Source organism: Lipophrys pholis, assembly GCF_963383615.2.
Source record: "Lipophrys pholis genome assembly, chromosome: 12".
Lineage (NCBI taxonomy): Eukaryota > Metazoa > Chordata > Actinopteri > Blenniiformes > Blenniidae > Lipophrys > Lipophrys pholis.
This window is the reverse complement of record NC_137641.1, coordinates 2,230,849-2,244,258: the sequence shown is the minus strand read 5'-3', so window position 1 is coordinate 2,244,258 and position 13,410 is coordinate 2,230,849.

Here is a 13,410-nt window from a genome sequence, read left to right as displayed (position 1 = left end):
TGGTTACTTAGTTTCTCTATACTCCTGTTATAAAACATGATGATTGTGATCAGTGCGCTCCACAGTGTGATGTAGAAGATCTTAGAGGACATATAACTAATCACTATTCAATTATGCAGAGAAGCCCTATTGTGTGATGCTGCCTCTGCCATGCTTTACTGTAGTTCATCTGGAGCTTCCAAACAGAAGCTAAAGAGAAAGCAGTTCCACACACACACACACACACACACACACACACACACACACACACACACACACACACACACACACACACACACACACTGACAGGGTGACAGAGGACCAGTCACAGCAGTGCGGGCAGACAGAGACGCCACATACCTGCCAGCGCTCATCAGCCTCAGACTCGTCGGTTCCCATCGCTGTCAGCCAGAGAGGAGAGAAGCTCGCTGCTCCGCTCAGCTCGTCTGCTCGCTCGCTGCTCGTCGTGTCTGTGAACATCACCCTCCCACGAACGCTCCATTTTCCTCTCGGAGCTTCAGGAACCTAAAGGCCTCCTGTTAGACACACAGAAGAAGAGCTAACTGCTGCTGCTCAGCTAAACTTACAGCTAACTCAACATTCCTGGTGCTGCTCTGCTAAACCTACGAATGGAGCCGCTGTCTAAATGTCCTGAATGTTACTACATCTCACTTTGTGGGATGAATGAAAACTTTGTCACTCTGTTCAAATTTTCTAATGATTACCTTGATCTGCTGCTGCTCTGCTAAACCTGCTAATGTTCTTCTAAACCTGCTGGCAGCACTAAAATTGATGCTGCTCTGCTTGACCTGAAAATACAAGGATGCTTAATGTGCTAATACTAATTTGTAAATTACAATGCTCTGCTAAACCTGCTGCTGCTCTGCTAAACCTGTAAACGGTCACGTGATTCTACTGGCACTGTGCTAAATCTGCTGCTAATTTACTACTCCTGCTGGTGTGCTAAACCTGCTGCTGCTCTGCTAAACCTGCTGCTGCTCTACTAAACCTGCTGCTGCTCTGCTAAACCTGCTGCTGCTATACTAAACCTGCTGCTCTGCTAAACCTGTTGCTGCTCTGCTAAACCTGCTCTCCATGCTGTGATAAAAGGCATCAGATTAGAGATGCAGACTGCAGGAAAGCTTCAGGCCTGTGTGTGTGAGTGTGTGTGTGTGTGTGTGTGTGTGTGTGTGTGTGTGTGTGTGTGTGTGTGTGTGTGTGTGTGTGTGTGTGTGTGTGTGTGTGTGTGTGTGTGTGTGTGTGTGTGTGTGTGTGTGTGTGTGTGTGTGTGTGTGTGTGTGTGTGTGTGGTTTGAAGTGTCAGAGTCAGCAGGACGATTGCTGAGCCGCTCAGCTCCGGTCACAGTGAATATTTCATGAAGGAGGACACACACACACACACACACACACACACACACACACACACACACACACACACACACACACACACACACACACACACACACACACACACACACACACACACACACACACTTCGCTGTGCCATCACACATCGACTTCGTTTTCCAGCTGAAAGTGTTTGCCACAAAATGAAGTCCAGTTGTCTCCACATGGTTCTCACTGAGGTTGTCCCCACATGGTCCTCACCGGGGCCTGGAGACTATAGGGCTTTTCCACCAAAAACAACCAGGTGCTCGTTCAGTTCTTAAATGAGCACCGCCAAAGAACCAGTAGTTTTTCCGTTGTCATGGAGCCAGTGAGAGCCGCGTCTTTGTGTCACTCCAAAACGTGGTACGTCAGGGATTTCACCAATGTAACGCTGACAGCGCTCATACAGGGATAAGATATGGGGCGATGCAGCCTCATGCAGACCTCAGCCTGCGGTCAGAACGCCAGACAAGACCTGGGAGTGACGTTAGTTACAATCATGTTATGGTGAAAAGCCTGAAAAAAACCCACAATGGAAATCTGCTTCTAGATTCTAGAACGTAGCTGCCTGACCGCAGGAGCTCTGCACCTCGAGAGCCACGGCACCGCGATCATGGATTAAACTATCTTGTTTACTTGAGGGAACGACGTATCATATTGTTCCCACGTGTTTCTATTATTTTTCTCTATAATCACTCTAGGGCTCCGTGTTCGATGTAGATTTCAGAAAGCCGGTTCAGAATCTCTTTCGCCTTGTAGGTAGCGATAACTCCGCCCCCAGCTGATGACGCGTCTGCCCCGCTCTGGCCCCGCTCTGGCCCCGCTCTGGCCCCGCTCTGGCCCCGCTCTGGCCCCACTCTGGCCCCGCTCTGGCCAAGCAATGATGTGGGGCCAGTCTAGCACCCGTTTAGCCCCTGATAGGCCGGGGCTTTGGAGGTGGAAAGACCAATATCTGATGCAAAATCTGGCCCTGGACCAGAACTAGTACCCGGTTCTTTCTGGTAGAAAAGCCCCGTGTGTGTGTGTGTGTGTGTGTGTGTGTGTGTGTCCTCTGTATTTTCCACAGCAGCTCTGCTGGCCCCGCCCACTTCCAGACAGCAATTGGAGTCAATCCCCTATTGGTCGTCTCTTCGTCTCCCTGGAGGCAAAAAGTGCAGCCTCCACCTTCCTCCGCCTTCCTCCGGAGGGGTGGAGGAAAGAGGACTCGGCCTGACAGCAGCTGCGTTGGTGTTGTGGTGATTATTGTCACATTGTCTATCTATCAACACTGTCTTTGTTTTGTTTTGGCCTAAGACCTTTTTACCTGAAAATCCGGCCTCTTCCTGTTAATGACTCCGGGTTTGAATTCGTGCCTAAAATGTTTTTAGGACAAAGTTTGCGTTCCTCACTTCCTTTACGTTTAGTGTTGCATCCTTGTCCCGACACTGGGCTGTAACATACAGGACTGTCTCAGAAAATTAGAATATTGTGTTAAAGTCCTTTATTTTCTGTAATGCAACTAAAAACATGAAAATGTCATACATTCTGGATTCATTACACATCAACTGAAATATTGCAAGCCTTTTGTCGTTTTAATATTGCTGATTATGGCATACAGCTTAAGAAAACTCAAATATCCTATCTCAAAATATTAGAATATCATGAAAAAGTATACTAGCAGGCTATTTAACTAATCACTTGAATCGTCTAATTAACTCGAAACACCAGCAAGGGTTTCCCTGAGCCTTTAAAAACACTCAGCTTGGTTCAGTAAACTAAATCACAAGTATGGGGACGACTGCTGAGCTGACTGCTGTCCAGAGGACCATCATTCACACCCTCCATCAGGAGGGTAAGACACAAAAAGAAATGTCTAAAAGAGCAGGCTGTTCACAGAGTGCAGTTTCAAAGCACATTCACAAAAAGTCTGTTGGAAGGAGGAAATGTGGCAGGAAACGCTGCACAACCAAGAGAGAGGACCGCAGCCTGAACAGCATTGTGAAGAAGAGCCGCTTCCAGAATTTGGGGGAGCTTCAAAGACAGTGGACTGAAGCTGGAGTCCAGGTATCAAAAGCCACCGTTCACAGACGTGTCCGGGAAATGGGCGACAATAGCCGTATTCCCATGGTCAAGCCACTCCTGAACTCAAGACAACGGAAGAAGCGTCTGACTTGGGCTATGGAAAAGAAGCACTGGACAGTTGCAGAGTGGTCCAGAGTCCTGTTTTCAGACGTCAAGGCGCTAGAGTCTGGAGGAAGGCTGGAGAGGAGCACAATCCAAGTTGCTTGAAATCCAGTGTGAAGTTCCCACAGTCAGCAATGGTTTGGGGAACCATGTCAGCTGCTGGTGCTGGTCCACTGTGTTTCATCAAGTCCAGAGTCAATGCAGCTGTGTACCAAGAGATGTTAGAGCACTACATGCTTCCATCTGTTGAAAAGCTCTATGGAGATGATGATTTCATTTTCCAGCATGATCTGGCACCTGCCCACAGTGCCAAAACCACCAGTAACTGGTGTACTGACCATGGCATTACTGTCCTCGATTGGCCTGCCAACTCCCCTGACCTGAACCCCAGAGAGAATTTGTGGGGTATTGTGAAGAAGAAGCTGAAAGACACCAGACCCAATAATGCAAATGAGCTAAAGGCCGCTATTGAAGCATCCTGGGCCTCCATAACACCTCAGCAATGCCACAGGCTGATTGCTTCCATGCCACGCCGCATTGATGCAGTAATCCATGCAAAAGGGTTCCCAACCAAGTACTGAGTGCATTAATTGACATTTTCAAATGTTTGATTTTGTTTTGCTGTTATAAATCTTTTTTTTTTACTTGGTCTGAGGAAATATTCTAATTTTTTGAGATAGGATATTTGAGTTTTCTTAAGCTGTATGCCATAATCAGCAATATTAAAATAATAAAAGGCTTGCAATATTTCAGTTGATGTGTAATGAATCCAGAATGTATGACATTTTTTTTTTTTTAATTGCATTACAGAAAATAAAGACCTTTATCACAATATTCTAATTTTCTGAGACAGTCCTGTACATTGGGGCCTCCTCCGGTTTCTATTTCTCTACCTTGGTAAGTGATTTTGGTAAGTTTGGTTGAAATGTGTTTGCAGGGTATGTTGTTGGGAGGAAGGTACCTCAGATCAGTGAGGTTGATTTGTATTTCAATGCTTCTGAGCGCATTGCAGCAACTTTGAGACGACCCAAAGACGTTTGGAGTCTTTTACTTCAGTGTAAGTTGGTGGGAAAAGCTCAAGAGGTCTGTGCAACTTTATCACCTGGGCAAAGTTCTGATTATGATGTAGTTAAAGCCACGGCGTGAAGAGCGAATGAGCTCATTCCTGAGGCCGATGTGAGGAGTCTATGAACCAAACTTAGGTCCAGTTTGAGAGAGAGAAATCTCATGGAGCCGCTGAAAATAAAAGAAATCTTCTGTTCGACGAGTGGTGCGCCGGCAGTTAAGTGCCAGACTTTGCTCCGTGGATTAGTTTTGTTGGAAGAGTTGAAGACGTGTCCTCCAGAGAAAATCCTCGTTCCTTTAAATGAAGGAATAGTGGACTCCTTGTGAAAAGCAGCGGTGTGGCGCAGATGAGTTCCCTTAACGCATCGTGTTGCTATTGCACCAGTAAAGCACGAGCACACTCCGGCTGTCGGTACCGGCAAGCCTGTTAAAATGGCACCACAAAGTCCACCGCGCTCTGATTCTGACCGGGAATGTTTTTACTGCCATTTGATTGTGTCTTGGTCCTGATCTCCAGCGTTCCTGGAGCTCCTTCAGAGCACATGACAGCCTGAACGACTGGGTTCTGTGCGGCGGACTTCCACTCAGTCTCCAGTCGACACTGACCAAGCAGATAGCGATGCTGACGAGAGAAACCCACCTTTTACTTTGAAAGGTTTTGTCTCTCTGACGGGGAAGGAGGAGGATCAGGTGCCAATTACGGTTTTGCGTGATGCCGGAGCGACGCGAGCGCGACTGTCGCAAACACTGTCGCCGTGAAAATCAGCGTTTTTGCGAGGAACTCTCCTCGCCGTGTTTTTGCGATCGCCGCCTGTTCCTGGCTTAGTGCAAATTTGGTTGCGCACTAAGTTGCCTGTACGAGGGGTTGCCATGATCCTCGGCAATCATCTGTAAGGGGGAACGTTTGTCCACGTCCTGAAGCGGTGGAAACCCCTGTTACCTAGTCATGTGTTTGTGCTCCAGCTGCTGTCAACCCGACTGCTCTGTTCCCCGCTGGTGCTGCAACACCAGCACCGTCAGGTCAGAGTGGTGAGGGGCTGGACTGGACTGATGGATTTCTGTGTTCAGGAAGTGTTCAGGAAAGTGTTCAGGAAGCGTTCAGGAAGTGTTCAGGAAAGTGTTCAGGAAAGTGTTCAGGAAGTGTTCAGGAAGTGTTCAGGAAAGTGTTCAGGAAGTGTTCAGGAAGCGTACAGGAAGTGTACAGGAAGTGTTCAGGAAGTGTTCAGGAAAGTGTTCAGGAAGTGTTCAGGAAGCGTACAGGAAGCATTCAGAAAGTGTACAGAAAGTGTTCAGGAAGTGTTCAGGAAGTGTACAGGAAGTGTTCAGGAAGTGTTCAGGAAGCGTACAGGAAGTGTACAGGAAGTGTTCAGGAAGCGTACAGGAAGCATTCAGAAAGTGTACAGAAAGTGTTCAGGAAGTGTTCAGGAAGTGTTCAGGAAGTGTTCAGGAAGTGTTCAGGAAGTGTACAGGAAGTGTTCAGGAAGTGTTCAGGAAGCGTACAGGAAGCATTCAGAAAGTGTACAGAAAGTGTTCAGGAAGTGTTCAGGAAGTGTTCAGGAAGTGTACAGGAAGTGTTCAGGAAGTGTTCAGTGCACTGAGTCATTAAAGTTATTTTATTAGCGATACTCATACATGTGTTTAGATAAAGAGCAGTTTTACTTTGAAAAGGTCACGATGAACTTTAGTTTCCACAGTAAAACTTTTTGAAAGGTTTGAAACTGAATCAATGAAACTTGTAGATTGTCTTTGACCTGCTCTGGGACCTCCAGGTGAAGATGTTGGTTTAATCTCAGTCTGTGTGTGAGACGAACGGTGCTGCAGCTCGTGTCGTCGTACTTTTGTGTTGTTTTGATGTCGTGTGTTTGTGTGTATTTGTGTTTGTGTGTGTTTGTGTGTGTTTGTGTGTCCTTTTGTGAGCAGGAAAGACGGAGGAGGTGAGATGAGCTGCTGTCAGCAGGAGCTTAGATCTGTGTGTGTGTGTGTGTGTGTGTGTGTGTGTGTGTGTGTGTGTGTGTGTGTGTGTGTGTGTGTGTGTGTGTGTGTGTGTGTGTGTGTTTCCTCCCTCCTCTATGAGCTCGTGCCAAAATAAGCTCATTACCATCACAGGAGCCAAAGCTGGAATTCAGAAATTCATTAGCTCAACAATTTGCATTCACTCCCTCTGCAACTCTGTGTGTGTGTGTGTGTGTGTGTGTGTGTGTGTGCGTGCGTGCGTGCGTGCGTGCGTGCGTGCGTGCGTGCGTGCGTGCGTGTGTGTGTGTGTGTGTGTGTGGTGTTTGCAGGCCCTTTATCCTCCTCCCTGTGTCTCAGACATGATTGGTCTGTACATTTGTATGTGCATTTCTGTGAGTCGTGTGTATTGTGTGTGTGTGTGTGTGTGTGTGTGTGTGTGTGTGTGTGTGTGTGTGTGTGTGTGTGTGTGTGTGTGTGTGTGTGTGTGTGTGTGTGTGTGTGTGTGTCGGAGTGGTTTTGGTTGTGTGTCTATTTTATAAATAGTTCTTTACATCCATTTCTCATTACCTTTGTATGAGTTTCCTTTTAAAAGCAAATTTGTAAAAATTAAAATGAGGAAAAAAAGAACTGTTTAAAGGTAAAAAAAAAGTGCTCTCTCTCTCTCTCTCTCTCTCTCTCTCTCTCTCTCTCTCTCCTCGCTGTGTCTCTCTCTTGCTCTGTCTCTCTCTCTCTCTCTCTTGCTCTCTGTCTCTCGCTCTCTCTCTCTCTCTCTCTCTTGCTCTGTCTCTCTCTCTCTCTTGCTCTCTGTCTCTCGCTCTGTCTCTCTCTCTTGCTCTGTCTGTCTCTCTCTCTCTCTCTCTTGCTCTCTGTCTCTCGCTCTGTCTCTCTCTCTCTCTCTCTCTCTCTCTCTCTCTCTCTCTCTCTCTCTCGCTCTGTCTCTCTCTCTCTCTCTTGCTCTCTGTCTCTCGCTCTGTCTCTCTCTCTCTCTCTCTCTTGCTCTCTGTCTCTCGCTCTGTCTCTCTCTCTCTCTCTCTTGCTCTCTGTCTCTCGCTCTGTCTCTCTCTCTCTTGCTCTGTCTCTCTCTCTCTCTCTCTTGCTCTCTGTCTCTCTCTTGCTCTCTGTCTCTCGCTCTCTCTCTCTCTCTCTCTCTCTCTCTTGCTCTGTCTCTCTCTCTCTCTCTTGCTCTCTGTCTCTCGCTCTGTCTCTCTCTCTCTCTCTCTCTTGCTCTGTCTCTCTCTCTCTCTTGCTCTCTGTCTCTCGCTCTGTCTCTCTCTCTCTCTCTCTCTCTCTCTCTTGCTCTGTCTCTCTCTCTCTCTTGCTCTCTATCTCTCGCTCTGTCTCTCTCTCTCTCCCTCTCTTGCTCTCTGTCTCTCGCTCTGTCTCTCTCTCTCTCTCTCTCTCTCTCTCTTGCTCTCTGTCTCTCGCTCTGTCTCTCTCTCTCTCTCTCTCTCTCTTGCTCTCTGTCTCTCTCTCTCTCTCTCTCTTGCTCTCTGTCTCTCGCTCTGTCTCTCTCTCTCTCTCTCTCTTGCTCTCTGTCTCTCTCTCTCTCTCTTGCTCTCTGTCTCTCGTTCTGTCTCTCTCTCTCTTTCGCTCTCTCTGATGGGAGCCATCTGAGACCTGTTACCATGGCAACCATTTTAGGCGCAAACTAGAAACTTTAATTTTTTGTAATGTTTTTGGAAACACCTCCCAAGGTGGAACTTTTCCGAAAACACTCAGTTTGTTGACTTTTCAACTGTACTCTTATTCCTTTTTTTTTTAAAGTAGTCAGGACATTTCATACTCCCAGAAGAAGCTGGGAACGCAGAGGCCACGCCCCCATCGCGGGCCACACCCCTTACACAAAGGTCACGCCCCCTCACGGAAGACGCACGTCTGAAGTGGCGTTATTTTCAACTGTGCAGTCGCTTCAAATGTTTTCTGAAATACATTTCACTGAACTGCTTGAGTAATAAAAGAGATAAAAGTTTGTGTCCGAGCCGCCATGTTGGTCCGGATTAACAGTTTTAATGGTTTAACGGTTTTAATGGTTTAATGGTTTTAATGGTTTAATGGTTTTAATGGTTTAACGGTTTTAATGGTTTTAATGGTTTAACGGTTTTAATGGTTTAACGGTTTTAATGGTTTTAATGGTTTAACGGTTTTAATGGTTTTAATGGTTTAACGGTTTTCACGACAGAGCTGACAGCACTAAGTGATGTGTTCATGGGCATCACGTAAAAGTTATGCAACATGCTAACAATCTTTGGGGCTCATACAGTAGCGAAGCTACATGCTACATGCTAACAAGCTTCAGGGCTAACACAGTAGTGAGGCTACATACTACATGCTAACAAGCTTCAGGGCTCACACATTAGCGAAGCTACATGCTACATGCAAACAAGCTTCAGGGCTCACAAAGTAGCAAGGCTACATGCTACATGCTAACAAGCTTCAGGGCTAACCCAGTAGTGAGGCTACATACTACATGCTAACAAGCTTCAGGGCTCACACATTAGCGAAGCTACATGCTACATGCAAACAAGCTTCAGGGCTCACACATTAGCGAAGCTACATGCTACATGCAAACAAGCTTCAGGGCTCACAAAGTAGCAAGGCTACATGCTACATGCTAACAAGCTTCAGGGCTAACACAGTAGTGAGGCTACATACTACATGCTAACAAGCTTCAGGGCTCACACATTAGCGAAGCTACATGCTACATGCAAACAAGCTTCAGGGCTCACAAAGTAGCAAGGCTACATGCTACATGCTAACAAGCTTCAGGACTAACACAGTAGCGAAGCTACATGCTACATGCTAACAAGCTTCAGGGCTCACAGAGTAGCGAAGCTACATGCTAAACACGATTATAATATGACTGATAAAGTCATTAGCGAGGTGGACCGTGAGAGCAGCACACAGCAGTGCGTCAATAGACGCCACGCTCATCCCTGTCGCAGACTCGTGGCGGATCGAGGAAGTAAACAAGTGACCAATCACAGAAGAGTTCAGGACCAACAGCAGAAGAAAGTTCGCCCAGGACGGTTAGCATAGCCGGGCGAAGTTTCTTCTGACTGACGGAGCCGAGCGAAGAAAGGACACACTTCAGACACCCGGGAATTTTCTTCTGCTTCTTGAGGACGATGAATCTACTGTAAGACGACTCTATTTAATTCACCCTAAAACCCATTCGCAGTATTTCCTGTTATAAAATGATCATCAGGAGCAGATTGTATTTCTGGTCACACTAGCTGGTTGCATGAATGTAGAACAAATTCAACGTGAGGCAAACTCAGTGTTTCACTTATTCTTTGAACATTTATTCAAACAAAATACTTCTAATCTGAGGTTGACAGTGTTCATAGTTGACCTCCAATAAAACACGCAAATAGTTTTCTTCCACACAATGTGCTCATAAAAACCATGAGATTTATCTCTAGACTGCAGTTTGAAATTGAAAGAAGTCCTTTGGTTTTCAGTAGCTGAACTCTATTCTAGCAGACTTCATTAGATATTATCACAACAAATGTTGAATATCACGTTTTCAATAGATGCTTTGTTTTAAATGTGTTCATTTAAATAATCAAAACAATATTATAGCTAAGAATAAACAATTTCTACAGTACATTTACAACAGCTCTCCCCCCAGTTTTTCACTTTTATTCCAGACAGATTTACTTTGTTCTGGATTCTCCAGAACAGTCAGAAGAGTCATGATGGTTTCAAACAATGACTCATCAGGAAACCACATCAAAACTCACCTCTCAGTTACAGTAAGTATACCATGAAAATAGGTTCTCTCCATCCGTGTATCATCCAAGTCTCATTTCCACTGTACAGTACGGTACGGTACGGTATGGTACGGTATGGTACGGTATGATATGATATGGCATGGTATGGTGTGGTAAGGTATGGTGCGGTAAGGTATGGTACAGTATGGTATGGTATGGTATGGTATGGTATGGTATGGTATGGTGTGGTAAGGTATGGTACAGTATGGTATGGTGTGGTAAGGTATGGTATGGTACAGTATGGTATAATATGGTATGGTATGGTGCGGTAAGGTATGGTACAGTATGGTATAATATGGTATGGTATGGTGTGGTAAGGTATGGTATGATGCGGTAAGGTATGGTATGGTATGGTATGGTATGGTATGGTGTGGTATGGTACAGTATGGTATGGTGCGGTAAGGTATGGTACAGTATGGTATGGTGTGGTATGGTATGGTATGGTATGGTATGGTATGGTACAGTATGGTATGGTATGGTGCGGTATGGTATGGTACAGTATGGTATGGTATGGTATGGTACGGTGCCAGACCTAACTCTGTTGTGCGGTTCCACTGCAAAGAGTACATTTTGCTGGCGAGGCGCCGGAGGAGCCCAGTGGAATAGAAGGTTTCTGGTTCTCCAGCTGCTGCTCAGGGTCGTCTGAGGAGTTGGAGCTGCTCCTCCATCAGGTGGAGGTCGGTCGTGACCTTCAGGCTCTGCCTGGCCAACTGGACGATGCTCTCTGCTAAAGTTCTGTCCTGGTGACCGACTGTGACCTTCATCACACTCACCATGAGCTTCAGCAGATCTCTAACTTTGCCTCGGACGGCAGCAGCGACACCAGGAAGTCCTCTGCTCATCTTCCTCAGCTGGGATACTCGCTGGAGGACCTCCTCCAGCTCCTCCAGCTCCTCCAGCTCCTCCAGCTCCTCCAGGTCCTTCAGCTCCTCCAGCTCCTCCAGCTCCTCCAGGTCCTTCAGCTCCTCCAGGTCCTCCAGCTCCTCCAGCTCCTCCAGGTCCTCCAGCTCCTCCAGCTCCTCCAGCTCCTCCAGCTCCTCCAGGTCCTTCAGCTCCTCCAGCTCCTCCAGCTCCTCCAGCTCCTCCAGCTCCTCCAGCTCCTCCAGGTCCTTCAGCTCCTCCAGGTCCTCCAGCTCCTCCAGCTCCTCCAGCTCCTCCAGCTCCTCCAGGTCCTTCAGAGTGATTGCAGCCTGAACTTCAGCCAGTTTCTCCTCCAGGTCCTCCCTCATTGCTCCCACAGCCTCCAGCTCCTCTACCTCGTCTTCCGTTCTTCATCAGCTTTCCGACATTCACCGCCGTGACGACAACTCCTCACTCAGGATGAAGGGCTGGTCCATACTTCCTTTTCTCTGATGAGCCCACGCCATGAGGAACCTCCAAGATGGACGCCGCCGCCACGGAGGAGGAGGAGGAAGAGGAGAAGGAAGAGGGAGGAGGAGGAGTAGGAAGGGGAGGAGAAGGGAGGAGGAGGAGAAGGCAGGAGGAGGAAGAGGAGGAGGAGGAGGGAGGAGAAAGGATGAGGAGGAGGTGGAGGAGAGGAAGAGGGAGGAGGACAAGAAGAAGGGAGGAGGAGGTAGAGGAGGAAGAAGAGGAGGAGGTCGGGGAGAAGGGAGGAGGGCAGAAGAGGAGAAGTGAGGAGGAGGTAGAGGAGAGGAGGAGGGAGGAGGAGGAGAAGAGGGAGGAGGAAGAGGTGGAGAAGGGAGGAGGGGAGGAGGAGGAAGTGGTGGAGGAGAAAGGAGGAGGAGGAAGAAGAGGGAGAAGGGAGGAGGAGAAGAGGGAGGAGGAGGAGGTGGAGAAGGGAGGAGGGAGGAAGAGGAGAAGGGAGGAGGAGGAGGTAGAGGAGGAGGAGGGAGGAGAATGGAGGAGGAGGAGGTGGAGGAGAGGAAGAGGGAGGAGGACAAGAAGAAGGGAGGAGGAGGTAGAGGAGGAAGAAGAGGAGGGAGGTTGGGGAGAAGGGAGGAGAAGTGAGGAGGAGGTAGAGGAGGAGGAGGGAGGAGAAAGGAGGAGGTAGAGGAGAGGAAGAGGGAGGAGGGAGGAGGAGGAGAAGAGGGAGGAGGAAGAGGTGGAGAAGGGAGGAGGAGGAAGTGGTGGAGGAGGAAAGGGAGGAGGAGGAAGAAGAGGGAGAAGGGAGGAGGAGGAGATGGGAGGAGGAGAAGAGGGAGGAGGAGGAGGTGGAGAAGGGAGGAGGGGAGGAAGAGGAGAAGGGAGGAGGAGGAGGTAGAGGAGGAGGAGGGAGGAGAATGGAGGAGGAGGAGAAGGGAGGAAGAGGTAGAGGGAAGAGGAGGAAGAGGAGGAGGTGGTAGAGGAGGAGGAGGAGGGAGGAGGTGGAAGAAGAGGGATGCCGAAGAGGAGGAGGAGGAGGAGAGGAGGAGGAGAGGAGGGAGGGAAGAGGAGGGAGGAGGAGGAAAATCCTGAGGTTACCTCGAGTTAATCCTGAAGTTACCTGGATAAGAGGAAAACCAGAGTTAATCCCAGGACTGTCGTACTCAAGTCCGAGTCAAGTCCAACCGAGTCAACTCTGATTTTATTATTGAAAATGAATGTCCTTCAAAATAAACTTGAAATGAAGTTGAACATATTGCAAAAGAAGGACCAGAGAGGATAAACATACTTTCTAAACAAGTTTAGGTTTTTACTGCGACACTCAGACCGGCAGGACGCCATGGCACGACCACGCTACACACAAAACCTTTTGCACTCCTGGTTTCCAACTTACAACTAATAAACTAAACTAAACTAGATGAACTAACCAACTACATGAACAAAGCAACAAAAACACAACAACCATTACCAACACTACCAACCTAATATATCCCCAATAATGACGTCTGAAACATGAGGGACAGAAACTCCCACAATGCATTGCAGCGATCAGTTCTGATCGCTGCAATATTATCAAAATAGACTGACATTGACATTCTCCACCTGGTAACCATGCCGACTGGGCAGCCAGGCATGTGATTGGTTAATCATCCACATTTGGCTGCTCTGGCGCTGAAAGTATTTATTGTCCCTCCATCTTCAGCATCAGTTAGGGTTAGTGTTCAGTGCTGAGGACTTCTTATGAGTCCTCAGAGAGCGAGCCGAGG